The 14,355-nt window shown below is 45.5% G+C and overlaps 1 protein-coding gene across 1 annotated transcript in view; it reads left to right on the top strand.

The window, feature by feature from the left end:
- LUZP1 (leucine zipper protein 1) overlaps positions 1–14,355 on the top strand; it is a 140,230-nt gene that overhangs the window by 79,872 nt on the left and 46,003 nt on the right. Inside the window, exon 2 of the mRNA XM_075336105.1 lies at positions 6,001–6,061. The gene's annotated coding sequence lies outside the window, so the exon portion shown is untranslated. The remainder of the gene's footprint in view (positions 1–6,000; positions 6,062–14,355) is intronic.

Below are 14,355 nucleotides of genomic sequence, written 5' to 3' on the forward strand. Positions count from 1 at the left end.
AATGAACATGTCCATTATTTCCGCAGGTACCCTGCGGATTTCGGCAGTACAGCCTGCAAAAATCCGCAGGGAACCACCCGCGGGCAAATCGCGGCAATTCCACGGCAAATCCGCGGCAAATCCGCATGCGGATTTTTTCCGGAGGTCCGGAAATCTTTCACTCCCAGAAGTTTCTCAAGAAATTTTCTTGAGAAACTTCACATTTCTAGTGCGCACATAGCCTAAGGGTTTTTCCTGAGCTGGAAAACCCCTTTAAGCATCAAATTAAGAGGTGATGTATGTATTTACTGTGCACTTGGACTATTCTTGTTCACTATAGTTGTCATCCATAGATTTGGCTTGGTTGTCAAATGTTAAGTGGCACATGTGGAATCAGGGAGTGTGCTGGTGACATTCACTATTCATAACACACTAATGTACTTGCATTGAAAACAGAGTGTTCAGCATAAACTCCATATTTATGTTGTATCTTATGTCCCGCTAATCTGTATAAATGGTGAGTTTGTAGTTGTGCCATGATAAAATAGAAAGTTCTGTAGATGTTCATCTAATGTGGACACCTTTTTGGAGGGTTTGCACAGTGGCAAGAAACTGTCCACCTAATGTGCCCGCCCGGTGCTGTTGAACATGTACCCAGTATGCTTCTGCCCAAATTTTTTATAAGATTTATTCTGTGAGCACCGCCTCCTTAGGAATTATGCAGAACAGGCTAAAGACAGACCTCTAGAGCAGGGGTGGGGAACCTCCGGCCCGCGGGCCGCATGCGGCCCGCCATGACCTTTTATGTGGCCCCCGGGCAGATTCCCGGGGGCAGTGCTCGTGCTGTCACCGCGGTCTTGCTGCCGCCGACCCTTTAAATCCACACATTGCTGTTTGTGCTGCAATGTGTTCTCCCGTCGGCCAGTGCTTACTTTGTGGGCGGGTCCACAGCAGCCTCACAGCTTCCAGCCTTGTGTGTCCGCCCCCTGCCCTCCGGAGATCAGTGCCCGCCTTATCCTTCTGATGCAGTGTCCGGCTCCTGCACTCCGGTGATGTGTGAATGCAATGCTGCTGTGAGTCCAGCGCCGACCCTCTGCTGCTATGTGCCCTGCCCAATGCTTTGTGCCTCCCCACCCCAGTTCTGTAAACCTTCTCCCCCAGAGTTGCATGAAACTCTCAGCACAGTGTGCCCCCCAATGTCCTGTGTGCACCCCTCCCCCAGTCCTGTGTGCAGCCCCCCAATGTCCTGTGTGCACCCCCCACAATCCTGTGTTCAGCCCCCCCAGTCCTATGTGCACCCCCCACACAATCCTGTGTGCAGCCCCCCCAGTCCTATGTGCACCCCTCACACAATCCTGTGTGCAGCCCCCCCAGTCCTATGTGCACCCCCCACACAATCCTGTGTGCAGCCACCCCAGTCCTATGTGCAGCCCATCACCCAGTCCTATGTGCAGCCCATCACCCAGTCCTATGTGCAGCCCATCACCCAGTCCTATGTGCAGCCCATCACCCAGTCCTATGTGCAGCCCATCACCCAGTCCTGTGTGCAGCCCATCACCCAGTCCTATGTGCAGCCCATCACCCAGTCCTGTGTGCAGCCCATCACCCAGTCCTGTGTGCAGCCCTTCACCCAGTCCTGTGTGCAGCCCATCACCCAGTCCTGTGTGCAGCTCATCACCCAGTCCTGTGTGCAGCCCATCACCCAGTCCTGTGTGCAGCCCATCACCCAGTCCTGTGTGCAGCCCATCACCCAGTCCTGTGTGCAGCCCATCACCCAGTCCTGTGTGCAGCCCATCACCCAGTCCTGTGTGCAGCCCATCACCCAGTCCTGTGTGCAGCCCATCACCCAGTCCTGTGTGCAGCCCATCACCCAGTCCTGTGTGCAGCCCATCACCCAGTCCTGTGTGCAGCCCATCACCCAGTCCTGTGTGCAGCCCATCACCCAGTCCTGTGTGCAGCCCATCACCCAGTCCTGTGTGCAGCCCATCACCCAGTCCTGTGTGCAGCCCATCACCCAGTCCTGGGTGCTGCCCAGCCCCCAGTCCTGGGTGCAGCGCGCCCCGCGTGTGGTGCCTGCGCCCCCAGCCCAGCGCGTGGTGCCTGCGCCCCCAGCCCCGCGTGTGGTGCCTGCGCCCCCAGCCCCATGCCCCCAGTTAATTAATTGTTTCACCCAATATAGCAGGGTCATTTAAACATTGATAATTTTGTGCGGCCCCCGAAGGTTGGTAGAAATTTCCAAATGGCCCCCAACAGAAAAAAGGTTCCCCACCCCTGCTCTAGAGGATTTTGGTGGGAGCATAGCTCCCTAAGTAATTAAGCAGAGAGGCTAAAGACAGGCCTAAAAAGATCTTGGTGGGAACATAGCTCCCTAAATAATTATGTTGAGCAGGCTAAAGACAGGCCCCGAGAGGATCTTGGTGGGAGGATAGCTCCCTAAGTAATAATGCAGAAAAGGCTAAAGACCGGACCCAAAAGGATCTTGGTGGGAACATAGCTCCCTAAGTAATTATGCAGAGCAGGCTAAAGACAAGCCACAAAATGATCTTGAGCATCTTGGTGGAGGGTTAGTTCCACAAGTAATTATGGAGAGCAGGCTGAAGACAGGCCCTGAGAGAATCGTAGTGGAAGCATAGCTCCCTAACTAATTGTACAGAGCAGGCCTTGGGGGGGACTCATAGCTCCTTAAGTAATTGTGCAGAGCAGGCTAACGAGAGACCCTGAGACGATCTTGGTGGGAGCATAGCTCCTTTAGCAATCACCATTAAAATAAGCATGAAACAAAAAAGTCCAGTTCTCTGGAACAATATGCTAATTTTAAAAAAGAAACAGAATACGGTAGTTAGTGGGGCCTCAGCCAACAGAAAAATGTTGCTTCCTGTTATCAGCTTTGTTGGCTGAGGCCCGCCCCTTCTGGTCACATGGGTATGACCTCACACAGGTCCTGCAAGTCAAAAATTAAATCGATTGTATAATTCTTATGCTAATTCTAACAGGGGAAGGGGATACGTATGAATACCCCCCCCCCCAGATATTATCTGATCCTCAGCTGCTGTCACTCTGCTGATTTGTTTTCTAAACTTTACTTTCTTGGATTTCAAAACCTATACATCCGAGCTGTCCACTACAGGTGTGTAGAGAATCAGCCTGATAGTGCCAGTATAGCATTGGCTGTAGCTTATATATGAAAATCCTGATGATTGGTTCCCTTTAAAGGAATAGAACGAACACCAGCCATAACTAGCGATTCATGCTGCCCAAACCGCAGGCAGAGCCCGGCTGAGCGATTGCAGCCTGATATAATATTCTCTCAAACACTTTGGCCGTCTTTTCCTAGAGCTGCTTAAGGTGTTAGACATGTCTTTCCCTATACAGCTGTCCATCACCTGCAGTGGCACTGGAAAGACCAAGCCATGGAAGTGGCACCAGACTAATCTGCTCTTCAAAGTACATTTTGCATGATGCACTGGTTTTGCAGAATGAATCGCCTGGCTTCCCCCACCCCCCTTTTTTTAAAAAGAACCCAATTCCATTTTTACATGTCTGCTTTTTATTTTTCTCAAGTTTTTTTTAAGGTTTTGAGTTTATTACACCAAAAAATTAATTTTAAACAGGAGGATTTTAATTAGGAGGATCACATATCAAACATCTCTCACCTGTTGGTACAGCTTAGCAGTCTCCTAGAGCGGGGCTGAGAGGTCTGTCCATCATGTGGATGTAGGGAGAGACCTGTCAATCACCTGTAGTGGCTGGAAAGGAGTCGACAAGGGGCAGAGCTGTACTCGTCAGGTCTCTCTATGGTTTGCCATGGTTATGGGGAGATAAGTCCGTCAAGTGAGCACAAGTGTGCAATTGGCATACTTCTAGCCACATCTGCATGTGTGGTCACACAGCAGTTTCTGCTATTTCACTGGTGTGCATACCTTAAATCCCCATAGTGATGTTTTTTTAGGTTTTTGCACCCAGTTCAGACTTAGAATGGTGTTCCAAACGTTATTCCTATTTGTTAGTTGTTTTTCGTTTGTGAACCCACCCCAACCACACCTATTGCCAATCCATATCATACGCATAAATAGCCTGGGTCTCAGCTTCCCATACACGGTAGGTTTTTTAACTGCATGAGAGGACACACTTTGGCGTAGTGTTGGGGCTCTATTGCATTGATCAATTCAGTAGCTAAATTTCTCTTGATTCATATGTTCATGGCAGTAATGCAGATTCCATTTTTCACATTTTCACTCTTACATATAGCTATTAAATTTTTCATGTCAGTATTCACACAGCAGTTTCTGCTATTCCATGTATTCCCCTTACATAGTCACTGGTGTGCATACCTTATCTCCCCATAGTGATGTTTTTTTAGGTTTTTGCACCCAGTTCAGACTTAGAATGGTGTTCCAAACGTTATTCCTTATTATTCTCTATGGTTTGCCTTGATATTCTCTGAAAAGTTGGAGCGATTCAGAAATCTGTATACCTGGCTACAATGCTGCCCTCTGAATGAGCAGCATACATTCCCCCCATGGGTTCTCTTTAATGCCTAGTCCAGGTTAATAACCTATGGATTGTTCCTCACACTGCACAGTCTCGGCCTTGTTATCTCTATGTGCTGTTGAAATACTTATGTCACTTACTTGACTTCTTGCTGTATTTTAGATAAAACACTTTTATCTGCTGGAGCTCAGCTAGTCCTCTCAGTGATAAGGTCCTGTTATGTAGTCCTCGATATTCATGAGGACTGGCTATACTCGCCCTATACCATTGATTGTACAGACTGAAAACGGTCAGTCAATAGCATGGGAGTTGGGACTCATTCAAACCTTTTTTATTTTTTTTTTTAATATGTGGAAAAAAATGAACTATGGTTTGTGTGTTTTGTTTGATATTTATTGGTTTGCTCTTTTTATAAGATTTCGATCAGTGCATGATTTGAGTATCATCAACTTTATTTGTATTTAGAGTAAACAGAAAAAATAAATAAATAAAAGTCCATGAAAACTTGCATTGCCGTTTTTGATCCATCCACTGAATCAAAATGGGACACAGGTCTCTGTGATTTTGAATGGACCCTCCAGGCTTCGAAAAATCACGGACATGTGAATGAATGGCAAATAGACTATCACAGGTACAAGTGCTATTCTTGAAAACCACAGATGGTATTCGTACATAATAAATGAGGCCTTACAAGAAGATCATCACTGAGAGGACTAGCCGAGATGAACCAATAAATCATAGTGATCAGAACTGGTACCCTTCTCTTTTATTCTCTTTAGGCTATGTGCCCACGCTGCGGAAAATGCGCGGATTTTGCCGCGGATTTCTCGAAAATCTGCAGCTCAGGCACTTCCCAGCCATTTCTGTGGCATTTTGGAAATGCTGTGCCCACGCTGCAGATTTTTCCGCAGCGGATTTCGTGCGGATTTTGATCCGGAAAAATCTGCAACATGTCAATTATTGTTGCGGATTTTCATCCGGATTTTGGCTTTAAAATTGGGGGAAAAAAAAAAATCCGCGGCAAATCCGCACCTTTGAAAAGGTGCGGATTTTGCGGGAAAGCTGCGGATTTTGATGCAGAAAAATCCGCAGCTACATTCTCCCGTGGACACATAGCCTTACCCTTCTCAGATTACAAGCCCTTTCCACCATTATTTCTATAAAAGGGCTACTAGTTCCCTCATTGTGTGGTGAGCTTTGGTAGTCTACGACACATCCTCTGCTCGTGGTTAGGTCCATCCAAGAGGGCTACCAAAGCTCAGTGCACATTGAGAAGGCTGGAAAGCCAAGCAGAAAAATTGGAGAACATCAAGTGTGTCTGTATTATGCATTTATTGCAGTGGGTCAGTATAAAGGGCAGAATCTTTGTAGTGTGGTGCTGGTGTAAAAATGTCCATATAATATATTTTACCTGTATGAGAAATGATCATGTGCCTTTGTGCACAAGGGTGTCACTGCCTGGTGCTGAATGTGTGAGCCATGCTCCAATCATTTCCTCTGATTGATATATGCTTCTTTTATCTCTTACAGATAGATACAGAGACTGACGTGTACTGGCCTACTCATGACTGGAATGTATAAGGCTTGACAGGTTTGTATCCTTTCCTGTCCTATATTTATTACAGTTTTTATTTTCTTTATCCTATCCACATTTATCTTAATATAGATTTATAATTTCTGAAATATTACTTCTAAATGATCACTCTTGCTGATGCTCAGAACTCCTCATCTTTTTGCAGCCACAGCACCAGTCTATTAACCCAGGTTTGTGTCTGTAAATGCAACACATGATGATTCCTTGGTGTTGTGAAACGTGATTGCAGTCCCATAGTAAGGAGGCAGCGTGCCAAAGTTGTAGGTTTCATTCAAAGGTCTGTGAACCACAGTCCAAGTACAGACCACAATGCCCAGACTCGCGCTGGTCTCCTGACCTGAACTTGATGGTTGAGTTCGGATTAGGAGACCCGCGGCAAGTCAGTACGTCATGTTCCATACAAGGGCCATGTTTCAACGACATCTGTGGCTGGTTTTATTGCCACAAGTAATTGCAGTTACATACACTGACCTGTCAGATTTACAACTAACTTTCTTCACATACCTAGAGGTCTGTCATCAGAACAGGTCGTGCAACCGTTTACCTACCAGAATCATTTTACCAATTAGCGGAATCATTTACATTATAAAAAGTGTGTTAAAGGGAACCTGTCACCACGTTTTTGGTGTATAAGCTGCGGCCACCACCACCGGGCTCTTGTATACAGCATTCTAACATTATAATACTTATCTAACGGTCACTCGGTTGGCCAGATGGACGTCTCCGGTGACGGCGCCGCCTCTTTCGGCCATCTTCGTCCTCCTTCTTTTGCCGCGGTGCATGATGCGTCCGACGTCATAAGCGGACTTTACACGCTACAATATATCTTACGATGTGTCGGCGGGGTTACGTAGTAAGTGACGTACATCTGGCATTGTAAGTTATATTGTAACGTGTGACAGCTACTTGCGATTGCGATTGAACGTTAAAACGTTCATCGCACGCACGTCGTTCAATTTCTAAAAATTGAACGTGAGGTTGTTCAATGTTCCCGAGGTAGCACACATCGCAGTGAGTGACACCCCGGGAACGATGAACAGCAGCTTACCTGCAGCCCGCGGCTCCCGCTGGCAATGCGGAAGGAAGGAGGTGGGCAGGATGTTTACATCCCGCTCATCTCCGCCCCTCCGCTTCTATTGGCCGGCTGCCGCGTGACATCGCTGTGACGCCGAACGTCCCTCCCACTCTAGGAAGTGGACGTTTGCCGCCCACATCGAGGTCGTATGGACGGGTAAGTACGTCTGACGGGAAATAATCGTTTCTGTGACACGTTCAACAAATTGAACGTGCTGCACATACGATGGGGGCGGGTACGATCGCATACGATATCGTATGCAAAATCGTAAGGTGTAAAGCAGGCTTTACACACTCGCCGGCATTCAGGTCCTGAGCAGGCGTACTTTGATCTGCCCTGATCGGCCCACTGGGGCAAACAAAATTATCTGATATAGTGGGCAGAAAAAAAAAAATGGAAAATCCCTGCCCACCTAAGTATTATGTTTATTGCTGGCTGCATGTGGACGGAGACCCAAACTGCCCAACTCGTAACTTCCATTGGGGTTCAGGTCAAGTCCGGGTCCAGAACAGAACTTTATCTGAACCCGGCGACCCGAACTTCAAGGGTCCGCTCATCTCTAACAATGGTTATTCCCTGTTCCTCAAATGTTTTGGTTGATAACATTTTTACGTCTGATCATTTGCTTCCTAAAGCCATCCATAAAATATACCGTGACGGGCGCGTCCGGCGACAACTGACTCTCCTCCTCGTTATAGAGAGAGACTGCTCTCGTCATCTCTAGATGGTATTTGAATGCAATTTTGTAATATTTTGCTTGTCATCTTATTGAGTCACATCTGCTCTTAAAGAAAGGCAGGGAGATATTCTTAGCTGAACATTTTCATATTTCCAGAGAATATAGGTGTGCCTTTTGCCTGCAGGACCATACAAGTCTCGTTTTTGCTGTAAGAGATATTTTTGTGTGGGTGAGGTAGACAGAGATTATTGTAAACCCTGCCCTCTTAGCCAATCCTCAACTAAACCATTACTACCTGACTTGGGTGGTACCTGGTTAGATTGTCAAAAATGTCATACGTTACTCTTTTTTTTACATATTGCTTTTTCTTTATGTATCGAGTCAATCATTTGGATAGGAAAACCCATTATGAAAAAAAAACAAAAGAACAAAGTGATAATTACATATTTTGTTAGCACTCAGTTTAACATTTACTATTTATCTTAGTCATTTTATATTGTTTTTGCTATATAATTTGTGTTGCAAGACATGGTAGAGCCTAAATACTAATGACACACTTTTTATAAGTGCTTATAAACCTCCTGAAACACTTGTATCTTTTATAGTTTCCATAAACTGTTGACTAGAACAGTTGTGAAAACAGGTCTTGTGGAAGGATCATGAGGTCTTTGAGATGCAGTAATTGATACCTCTGCCATATCTCAGCTAATTCCAGGAATTAATAAATATATTTTACTAACTTCTGTGGATGGTAAAAAAAATTAGCAGTGTTGTGTTTTTTGTTTTTTTTTTTAAAGGATTTATTAATTCATCCAGTTATAGTTGCAGCTTATTATGGTGAAGCTCACACATTTCCTGTCAACCTGGTGTTGGCAGCTAATGCGAAACATTAGAAGGAATGGCTGAGACTCTCCTGTGGATCAGGGAAGGTGAGTACAATGTGGTTTATTTTCTAACAAAGTGCTAATATTATCCAAAATAAAGGAATAAACCCCTTTAAAGAGAACCTGTCACCAGGTTTTTGCGTTAGGAGCTGCAGCCACCATCAGTGAGCTCTTATATGCAGCATTCCAGAATACTGTTTATAAGAGCCCAGGCCGCTCTCTATAACATAAAAAACACCTTCATTTTGCTCACCTAGGTGGGCGGTCTGATCCGATGGGTGTCACTGCTCTCTGGTCCGATGCCTGCTCTCTGCTGTGTACGCCGTCCTCCTTCTTCTCAACCCAGTGTGGATGACGCGTCCTACATCATCCACACAGGCCAGCATTGCGGTCCTGCACAGGCGCTTTTTGATCTGCCCTGCAAAGGCGAGAAAAGGTCAAAGACCGCCTGCGCATGGGCACTACAATACATTTGATCTGCCCTCAGCGAGCAGATCAAAGTACGCCTGCGCAGGAGCTCAATGCCAGCCTGTGTGTATGACATAGGATGCGTCATCCACACTGGGCTGGGAAAGACTGGGATAGAAGGAAAATAGGAGCCACCGGACCCCCAAGCAGCGACACCCATCAGACTGGACTGTCACCAAGGTGAATATTTTAAAGGTGTTTTTTTACATTATACAGAGCGTCTCTGGTGTCATATGGGTACAGCATTCTAGAATACTGTATATATAGTGGGTACGGAAAGTATTCAGACCCCTTTAAATTTTTCACTCTTTCATTCCAGCCATTTGGTAAATTTAAAAAAGTTCATTTTTTTTCTCATTAATGAACACTCTGCACCCCATCTTGACAAAAAAAAGTAGAAATTTTTGCAAATTTTTTAAACAAGAAAAACTGAAATATCACATGGTCATAAATTCATAAATGAAGACCCTTCGCTCAGACACTCATATTTAAGTCACATGCTGTCCATTTCCTTGTGATCCTCCTTGAGATAGTTCTACTCCTTCATTGGAGTCCAGCTGTGTTTAATTAAACTGATAAGACTTCATTTGTAATGGCACACACCTGTCTATATAATACCTCACAGCTCACAGGGCATGTGAGACCAAATGACAATCATGAGGTCAAACTAACTGCTCAAGGAGCTCAGAAACAAAATTGTGGCAAGGCACAAATCTGGCCAAGGGTACAAAATAATTCCTACTGTACTCAAGGTTCCTAAGAGCACAGTGGCCTCCATAATCCATAAATGGAAGAGGTTTGGGACCACCAGAACTCTTCCTAGATCTGTCCGTCTAGCCAAACTGAGCAATCGTGGGAGAAGAGCCTTGGTGAGAGAGGTAAAGAAGAACCCCAAGATCACTGTGGCTGAGCTCCAGAGATGCAGTAGGGAGATGGGAGAATGTTCCACAAAGTCAACTATCACTGCAGCCCTCCACCAGTCGGGCCTGTATGGCAGAGTGGCCCGACGGAAGCCTCTACTCAATGCAAGACATATGAAAGCCCGCACAGAGTTTGGAAAAAAAAAACACTTGAAGGACTCCCAGACTATGAGAAATAAGATTCTCTGGTAGGATGCGACGCAGATATAACTTTTTGGTGATAATTCTAAGTTGTATGTGTGGAGAAAACCAGGTGGTGGCAGCAGCATCATGCTAGGGGGGGTGTTTTTCAGCTGCAGGGACAGGACAACTGGTTGCAATTGAAGGAAAGATGAATGTGGTCAAGTACAGAGATATCCTGGAAGAAAACCTCTTTCAGAGCGCTATGGACCTCAGACTTGGCTGAAGGTTCACCTTCCAACAAGACAATGACCCTAAGCAGACAGCTAAAATAACAGAGGAGTGGCTTCAGAACAACTCTGTGACCATTCTTGACTGGCCCAGCCAGAGCCCTGACCTAAACCCAATTGAGCATCTCTGGAGAGACCTGAAAATGGCTGTCCACCAACGTTCACCATTCAACCTGATGGAACTGGAGAGGATCTGCAAGGAAGAATGGCAGAGGATCCCCAAATCCAGGTGTGAAAAACTTGTTGCATCATTCCCAAGAAGACTCATGGCTTTACTAGCTCAAAAGGGTGCTTCTACTCAATACTGAGCAAAGTCTGAATACTTGTGACTGTTATATTTTTTGCTTAATAAATTTGCAAAAATTTCTACATTTCTATTTTTTTCTGACAAGATGGGGTGCAGAGTGTACATTAATGAGAAAAAAATGAACTTTTTTGAATTTACCAAATGGCTGCAATGAAAAATGTAAAGGAGTCTGAATACTTTTCGTGCCAACTGTAAGAGCTTACTGGTGGTGGCCGCAGCTCATAAGGGTAAAATCTGGTGACAGGTTCCCTTTAACCCCTTAACGACCCATGACGTACTGGGTACGTCATGGATCGTGTGCCGGTAAGTCCCGCCCCCTGCCGCTGGCAGGCGGCCGCGATCCGCGCACATATCAGCTGTTATCAAAAGCTGACATGTGTGCCTGCTAGCCGTGGGTGGAATCGCTTCCACCCGCGGCCATTAACCCCTTACATTTCGCTGCCAAAATCTGGCAGCGATATGTATATGGGCGCTGCCATGACAGTCACTTACCCCGCCCCCGCCGGAAGCCACGTGACATGATCACGTGACTTTCGGTGGTTGCCATGGTAGCACAGGGTCATGTGATGACGCCTGTAGCTAACATGACTCACTTCCTCTCAATGCCGGAATACAGCCGGCATTGAAAGTGAAGCAGCAACTCTGCAGTTCTCAGCTCTGTAGCTGAGATCTGCAGATAGTGCAGAGCGATCGGATTGCTGATCTCTATAGCCCCCTAGGGGGACTAGTAAAATAAAAAAACAAAAAGTAAAAAAAAAAGTTTTAAAAAATTAAAAAAAAAATAAAAAAACCTAAAAGTTCAAATCACCCCACTTTCAAGGGTTAAAAAAATACAAAATACACACATTTTTGGTATCGCCACGTTCAGAAATGCCGGATCTATCAAAATATAAAATCAATGAATCTGATCAGTAAACGGCGTAGCGGCAAAAAAATTCCAAACGCCAAAATTACGGTTTTTGGTTGCCGCAAATTTTGCGCAAAATGCAATAACAGGCGATCAAAACGTAGCATCTGCGCAAAAATGGTACCGTTAAAAACGTCAGGTCGAGACGCAAAAAATAAGCCATCACTGAGCCTCAGATCCTGAAAAATGAGAACGCTACGGGTTTTGGAAAATGGCGCAAAACATGCGCCACGTTTTTTGGACAATCTTGTGAATTTTTTTTAACCCCTTAGATACAAGTAAACCTATACATGTTTGGTGTCTACAAACTCGCACTGACCTGAGGCATCACATAGATATCTCAGTTTTACCATATAGTGAACACGGTGAATAAAATATCCCAAAAACTATTGTATGATCACACTTTTTTTTGCAATTTTTCCGCACTTGGAATTTTTTTGCCGTTTTCCAGAACACTATATGGTAAAACTTATGGTTTCATTTAAAAGTACAACTCGTCCCGCAAAAAACAAGCCCTCATATGGCAAGATTGATGGAAAAATAAAAAAGTTACGCCTCTCGGAAGAAGGGGAGCAAAAAAACAAAAATGCAAAAACGGAAAGTGCCCGGGGGCTGAAGGGGTTAAGGTAAAACCAGGAGTGGAATATGATTATCATTTGAAAAGATTATAATGAATTATTTGTTTTATTTATAACACAAAGTGTGAAAATAAAACCTGAGGAGAGAAAAATCTGTAATGTAAAAATTTGTGTATGACAACCAGGAGTGTCCATTAAGGATACTGATGCACAGTATTGCTATATGAAAGTGCCTTTAAGATTAAGTTTCCACAATGAGTTTTTGACTCCCAATAAATGCAGCATCTTACTATTCCAGGAAAGTGGATGGGATTTATAGCAATCTCCTGCCAACTAAGTTTTTGTTAGTTTTTCTTACTCCGCACTAACCTACGGTGCGTGGTTCAATTCTGCAACTTTTGTTAATTTCTCTCATGGGTATGCTAAGTTTTCTGTGCAGATTTTCCCCATGGACTTACATTAGATGCAGAAAATCCACAGGTAAATGTATATTCGTTTTTAATGCATTTCTGCTGCAGAAGGGCACTAAAAGCACCTGTAATTCACACATGACTAGATCAGTAAAGTTTTAGCAAAGTCCGATATTAGGAATTATCAAAAACATAACGGCTTTATTTAAATTAAAGCCTGACATACCAACAATAGACAAAAAAGACAGAGTAAAAAAAATGCCATGCAAAAACTTAAGTAACCTAACCTAGCCTTTTTGTATGTCACAGTTTTTTATACGATTTTGCAGCAAACAATGTAGCATTTTACTGTACCAGGGAAGTGAAATGAGATTCCTTAAAGGGGTTGTCCGACATTAGCTTAACAAAAAATTTTGAGTTTATCTGTGCTGTATTGTCATATAAATCACCCCTACATTGTTATTTTTTGTTTTCTAACTTTTGTTCCTCTTGAATTATACCTTTATTCTCTGCAGCTTCTTGTTTACATTCAGCTCTAGCAAACTGACCACTTCCTGTGCAAAACCTCCCAGTCACAGCTGTCACCGCCCAGCCTCAGTGTCCAGCCCCACCCCAGTGTCCAGCCGCACCCTCTGCCCACCCCCTGCACACATTCCCTGTCAGTATATTCTTCCCCAGCACCTGACCTGGTATCACTACAGCATTGCAAATAACAGCCCCACATCGGACTCTGCACCGTACACGCACACACATGGCTCTGCACCGTACACGCACACACATGGCTCTGCACCGTAAACGCACACACATGGCTCTGCACCGTAAACGCACACACATGGCTCTGCACCGTACACGCACACACATGGCTCTGCACCGTAAACGCACACACATGGCTCTGCACCGTAAACGCATACACATGGCTCTGCACCGTACACGCACACACATGGCTCTGCACCGTAAACACACACACATGGCTCTGCACACGCACACATATGGCTCTGTACCGCACACGCACACACATGGCTCTGCACCGTACACGCACACACATGGCTCTGCACCGTAAACGCACACACATGGCTCTGCACCGTAAACGCACACACATGGCTCTGCACACGCACACGTATGGCTCTGTACCGCACACGCACACATATGGCTCTGCACCGTACACGCACACACATGGCTCTGCACACGCACACATATGGCTCTGTACCGCACACGCACACATATGGCTCTGCACCGTACACGCACACACATGGCTCTGCACACGCACACACATGGCTCTGCACACGCACACACATGGCTCTGCACCGTACACATATGGCTCTGTACCACACACGCACACATATGGCTCTGCACACGCACACACATGGCTCTGCACCGTACACGCACACACATGGCTCTGCACCGTACACGCACACACATGGCTCTGCACCGTAAACGCACACACATGGCTCTGCACACGCACACACATGGCTCTGCACCGTACACGCACACACATGGCTCTGCACCGTACACGCACACACATGGCTCTGCACACGCACACATATGGCTCTGTACCGCACACGCACACATATGGCTCTGCACCGTACACGCACACACATGGCTCTGCACCGTACACGCACACACATGGCTCTGCACCGTAAACGCACACACATG

Source organism: Anomaloglossus baeobatrachus, chromosome 2, assembly GCF_048569485.1.
Source record: "Anomaloglossus baeobatrachus isolate aAnoBae1 chromosome 2, aAnoBae1.hap1, whole genome shotgun sequence".
Lineage (NCBI taxonomy): Eukaryota > Metazoa > Chordata > Amphibia > Anura > Aromobatidae > Anomaloglossus > Anomaloglossus baeobatrachus.